Source organism: Myotis myotis, unplaced genomic scaffold (genome assembly GCF_014108235.1).
Source record: "Myotis myotis isolate mMyoMyo1 unplaced genomic scaffold, mMyoMyo1.p scaffold_m19_p_2, whole genome shotgun sequence".
NCBI classification, from domain to species: domain Eukaryota; kingdom Metazoa; phylum Chordata; class Mammalia; order Chiroptera; family Vespertilionidae; genus Myotis; species Myotis myotis.
In genome coordinates, this window is record NW_023416324.1 from 116,667,295 (window position 1) to 116,673,765 (window position 6,471).

The window sequence follows — 6,471 nt, forward strand, 5'->3', positions numbered from 1 at the left end:
AAGTTACCTGCATCAAAAAGTTAATAACATATATGAGAATTTTCAACATAACTCAGTTTAGAAACAAATGTATTTGGGCGTATTTATTTATTTATTTTGGTTTGGTTTATTGACTTGTTTTAGATTTTTTCTGTTTGAATTTCCATAGGTTACTGACAATAATTGTAAAAATATTACCATTTGACACTTATTAAACATTGGCAATAAGTTAGGCTCTGTGCTAAGTGTCTTATAAATATTGTATCATTTAATCCTTATAATAACCTGGCTAGATAGGTACTGTTATTATCCTCATCTTATAGGAAAGAAAACTGAGACTTCATTTACATGCCAATTCAACTATGTTTCATGCTTATTATAGAGACTGATTCATCAGCATTCAGCATGAACAAAATAGATGAACATCCGTGCCTTTGTGATACTTGCAGTATTGTGAGACTCATTAGAATAAAATAATTGTGGCCAGAAAGTTAATAAAACTCTTTTTTTTTTTTGCTACATAGGAATCTGATCTTTGGCTAGCACTCTAGTTCTGCCTCCCAGAAACCTCATAGCATAGATAATCCACTCTATAATTCAAAAGCATTACTTATGATAAAAAATAACCTCAGCGTGGACAATTGCATCTGAACTGGTAAAAAATATGAAAAAGCTATAAACTTATCATGGGGATGCCATACTTTGGACTTTCCAGAGCATAATGACTTGTAAAGGGGCATGCAATTGGTGTGAATCCCATATTCTGTTGCTACAGAGTTGTTAAAAGAAATACTGGTTTCTAGCCTATTAGGCTATCCATCTAGGAAGACCCTGTACCTCATTTTCTTACACCTGAAAGGCCCCTGGACAGCTGTCAGGACTATTTTAGAAACTGCTGCAAGGACTCCTATTGAGAAGACCTCCTGCTGCTGTCTTACTGGCCAGCTATGTGTCTTCAATACAAAGAAGCTAACTTTTTCTAAAATACCTGAAAAAGGTAGGGAGTGAATCAAATGCAGAACACAGGGGATGGTGAATATGAGGTCCAGGAAGTGTGAGCACAGTGAGCGCTGGAACTCTGTTTTTAAAATAGTAATGCAATTTCTTTGCATTATTTTTAAGTGAAATTCTATATTCTAATAACCACTAATGTAATGTTAAAGTCATTTTGCAAGCTAACTTATATTGATCCAAATATATTTAAATATATGTGCTGCACTAAAGATAGGTGTCTTTTGAAGACTAGTAAGATTATTAGTCTTTTTGGTAAAATAGAAGTCACATAAATATAAGCAAATAACAATTCCTATCATGACTAATTCACAATTTTTTACAGTTATACTCTTTGATTGATATGTGTATACAAGAAGTTATCATTTAAGACATATGATGTAGATGGAGCAAGGCATACTTTTAATTTGAGAATTATTGGATTTTAACAAAGTAAACCTTATGGTCTAAGTAGTAATGACTACAAATGACTGCTTTAAATGCCATGGCAGTGGGTTCATTATTTTTTATGCATTAAATAATGATTTTAATAAAAGTTTAGAGTTCTTGTTCTGAAAGCTATTACTTTTCAGCTATTGCATATACCTCTTTGTCCAGAGGGCAAAGTGAACACCATCTCACATTTTTCTTTGGCACAATATGAAAGCATTAATTTCCTCCTGCCGCTTTGATGGAACGCAATGCTCTGGGGCAAGTCAATGCAAAATGGCATTTTCACTTGTAATCAATATAGCTGGCTGGCAGTGGGCATCTATTTTTTATTCCATCATCCAGTAAATAAAATGATATGTGGATTTTCTTCAAAAGAGGTGCTTTAAAGAAACACAGATGAAAATAGTGATTTTAGCAAGTCACTAGGAAGTTGGTTGTGACTGCGGCTCCTTGGCTGCCGAGACAGTTGTGAGCCTGGCCTTTTCTCCCTTCTATACCTCTCAACGGGACAATGTGAAAATCTGTAACTTTACTTAAGGAGTTGGTTCGGAACTGTAAATCACAGAATTAGTTTTCAAGAACTATATAGCTAGTCCTGTGGTGTCTCTGTGGACTCCTTGACTTTTGAACACTCATCTTATGTTTTAAGTGAAGACCATAGATCTGCATTCTGTGCTGAAAGAATGTAATTACCAAATTGCTGCAGGTTCATTTTTTCCTAAGTCACGTATTTCCTACTTGCAAGATTTTCTAAAATATGAATAACCTAAATTATAGAGAATGTCTCAAATTGAAGTCAGCTGATTTTGACTGAAAAGCAGTGGATATTTCATATTGAAGTTAAAATGTTAAAATGCTTGGAGAAAATGAGTAACTATATATATATATATATATATATATATATATATATATATATATATATATCTTTAATGAACTCTATATTATAGGATTGTGTGCATTTCATACTAATACCAAAAAGTATATTTTACTTGTTCAAATGTAATAATATTTTATTGTTTTTCTATAAATGGGTTTTTGCATTTAAATGATTCCCCAGATATAGTAAGGAAAGAAGGATAGAAAGAAGAAGGAAGGAAGGAAGGAAGGAAGGAAGGAAGGAAGGAAGGAAGGAAGGAAGGAAAGGGAAGGGAAGGGAAGGGGCTCTTAGGGATGGCTGATTTTAAGTGCAGAAATTGCTTTTCTATAGCCTTTGGTCATGTTGATATGGATTCTCACTGATACATTGGCCAAATTTTCAGCAATCTTGTCAGGGTAGGTAAGAAAGAGGATTAAAGATGATGGCTCTAATTTTGTTTTCTAAATATACAGATTATGTGGGCTCACAAACAGCATTGGGTTCATGGGATCATGAATGTCTTTTAACCACTGGAAAGAGTATTGTGAAGATGAACTGGAACAGATTTCTGTAATTGTTTATCATTCAGTTACTTGAAACCCATGAATCCCTGAGCAATGTTTTCAGCTTGATTTGTTTTAGTGTCTAGGTTCTGACTGATGATATTGTATGTCTTGATTGATTTAGAATACAATTTTGAAAGAGAAACATCATGATTGATTTCTAATTTAATGGAATAACCACATTTTAAAATATCATCTTTTGTATTTGTATTTTTAAAATAATACATAAATACATTATGCCGATAAAGGAGTCAACCAGTAAATGTCTATATGGAAAGAAAATGAAATCCACTGTTTATCTGCAACTTCCCAATGCTCTGGAGTTATTTCTTCAATATTTTGTTTACCTTTTTAGTTCTAATTCTGTGCATTTATAAATTTTAATTGCACACATAGCTACTGTTACTTACTGAAAAAATAGTATCATATTACATGCTATATTAATTTTTTATTGCTGCTTAACAAATTACCTCAAATGTAATGGCTTATAATACATTTGTTAGCTCACAGTTACCTAGATCTGCGATCTGGCATGGCTCCACTGGGCTCTCTCTTTTGGGTCTCACAAGGATGGAATTAAGGTGTTGGCCAGGCTTACTTCTTACACGGAGGCTTGGAGGATGAATCTGCCTCTAAGATCACTTAGGTTGTTAGCAGAATCCAGTTCCTTGTAGCTGCAGATCTGAGATCTTAGTGACCAAGGGCTGCCCTCAGCTACTGAAAGCCACCCACATCTTTTGAAATGCGCCCCCCTCTCCCAACTACACAGCAGCAGTGGTCTGTCAAGTTCTCCTGCTCTTATTTCCCTTCTGCCCTCAGCAAGGAGAAAGTTCTACTTTTAGTGGCATATGTAATTACAGTGGACACACCTGGATAATATAGAATAATCATTCTACTTGAAGGGCACCTGATTGGTGGCACCAGTTACATCTGCAAGGTCTCTTGCCATGTAAGGACACGTTTATGGTTGTAACACCAGTGGGAGATGATCATGGAGGTCAAAACTCTGCCTCCAGCCCGGCTGCATGGCTGAGTGGTTCAATGTCTACCTCTGAACCAGGAGGTCAGGGTTTGATTACCGGTGGGGGCACATGCCCGGGTTTCGGGCTCATCCCCAGTGTGGGGTGTGCGGGAGGCAACTGATCCATGATTCTCTCTCACCCGTTGATGTTTCTATCTTTTGCTCCCTTTCTCTCTGAAATCAATAAAACGTTAAAACAAAACAAAATAAAACTCTGCCTCCACTCTTCAGTTAGTGTTCAAATTACTTTAAATAAAAGATATAGCAACATGTCTTTGAAACATTTTTGTGGATGTAATACTTTTGTATTTTTTTCAGGTTTTTTTTTTTATGACATTACTACATTTCTTCCATGACATGAATATGGTATATGATATTGAGACATTTCTCTAATTGTGAAATTTCAGCTGGGAAATATTTAGTTATTATATATGATATGGGGTAAGGTAGGTTAATATTAAAAAAATATATATTTCCAGCTTCCAGTCCCAGGCACTTCAGGAGCTTCAGAAATGCCCAAGTCCAAGAACCATACCATGCACAGCCAGTCCCAAAAATGGCACAGAAATAGTATCATGACACCGTGATCACAAAGATATGAGTCTCTTAAAGGAAAGTAGACTTCAGATTTCTGAGAAACATGTCCTTTGCCAAGAAGCACAACAAGAAGGGCCTGAAGAAGGTATCGGCCAACAACTGAGCCATGGGTGCATGTGCTGAGGCTATCAAGGCCCTCCTAAAGCCCCAGCAGGTCAAGCTCAAGATCCCAAAGGGTGGCAACTGCAAGCTCAATTGACTTGCCTACAGCACTCACTTCTAGCTCTGGAAGCGTGCTCATGCCACTTTGCCAAGTGTCTCAGGCTCTGCCAGCCAAAGTCTAAAGCCAAGGCTAAGGCCAAGGTTCAATCCAAGTCCCATGCTGTGGCTGCAGCTTATGCTCAGGCTCTATCTCAGGCTCAGGCTCCAAAAAGTTCCCAAGCTCCCATGAAGGCTCCAGAGGACAGGCCTCTGTCTGCCGATGTGAGGATGGAAGAACATGGCTGCTGTGTGCATGGACCTGGTGTCCTTCTGTGCTATTTGTACTAATAAACTTGAGGCAGGAGTTGTAAAAAATATAAATAGAAAAACTTCTGAAGTTTAATTGCCTTAGTGCAGTGGTCGGCAAACTGCGGCCCCTTGAGTGTGGCTCTTCCACAAAATACCACGTGGTGTGCACATGTACGGTGTGATTGAAACTTCGTGGCCACACTCAAGGGGCCAAAGAGCCGCATGTGGCTGGTGAGCCGCAGTTTGCCGACCACTGCCTTAGTGAATTAGTGGCTTCACTACTCAGTATATAAATTGAGTCAGCTTTTTAAACTTGAATATTATTTTTGTTATTTGTATATGGTGAAAAAAAATATCCATTTCATAGGATAGTTAGGGAGATTAAGTAAAATAATACAGGTAAAATGATTTTCCTGGCACAACATATGCCCTGAAGCAATGTGAGTCATTACTATTCCTAGAAGTGGCATTTGGATAAATGCACTTTTAACTTAGAAAGATAAGACCTAAATTGCCTTATGCCCAATTTGTACACCCCAGCAAAGAGGACAGCACTTTCTGATTTTTTCTTATCCTCTCATACTAGATTAGGTGCTCCTCATTTAACAAGTATTTACTAAGTGTCTATGGGATACCAGGAACCTACTAAACATTGTGGGCTACAAATGTGAGCCAAACAAGCATGTTTCTTGCTCATTCAATTTACAATTTAGCAATTTGTCAGTAAGTTAACACATTTTAATTATAAATTGTAATTAGTGCTATTTATAAAGGGACTCAAGGAAAATATGCAGGGAGCCAAATCCTATCCAGAGAGTCAAACCCTATTTTATGATTGAGAGAAAATTAACTTGAGCTGGGGTGGAGGAAAGGGTGATAAGATTACTTCTCAAAGTAAAATTATCAACATCTACTATTAAATTGGATATAGATATAATAACAGAATAATCATAGATGTGAAAGGGATTTAGCAAGGCAACAACTAGGTTTTCATTTTGCAAAAGTGTATAGATAGTAGTGCAATTATTAAGGTAAGGGAAAATGGAACAAGTTCAAATAGGGAGTTGAAGATCATGTTTTTGGACATAAGTACATTGAATTTGAGGAGAATTTGAAACAGCTAAGGGAAGATATCAAACATACAGAACTCAGAAGAGGTCTGGGTTGAAGATAGATATTTTGAAATCTTGGTTCTGAAGTAGTAATTCAAGGCATGGGGATGGAAGGTGTTATATAGCTCTTAAAAGACTTAAACTGAACCATTTAGTACAAGAATAACTAGTTGGTTATATTGCCCTAGTTTGCTCAGTGGGTAGAGCATTGGTCTGCAGACTGAAGGGTCCCAGGTTTGAATCTTGTCAAGGGCATGTACCTTGGTTGCAGGCTAGATCCCTGTCACTGGGGTGAGTACAGGAGGCAATCAATCCATGTTTCTCACATCGATGATTCTCTGTCTCTCTCCCTCCCTTCCACTCTGTCTAAAAATCTCAATGGAAAAATATTCTCAGGTAAGGATTAACAAAAATAATAACAATTGCTTATATTGATTGCATGTTGAAATG

General features: G+C 36.9%; 1 pseudogene; it reads left to right on the top strand.

Moving 5' to 3' along the window:
* Nucleotides 1–4,374: 4,374 nt before the first annotated feature.
* Nucleotides 4,375–4,948, top strand: LOC118675652 (annotated as a pseudogene).
* Nucleotides 4,949–6,471: the final 1,523 nt, after the last annotated feature.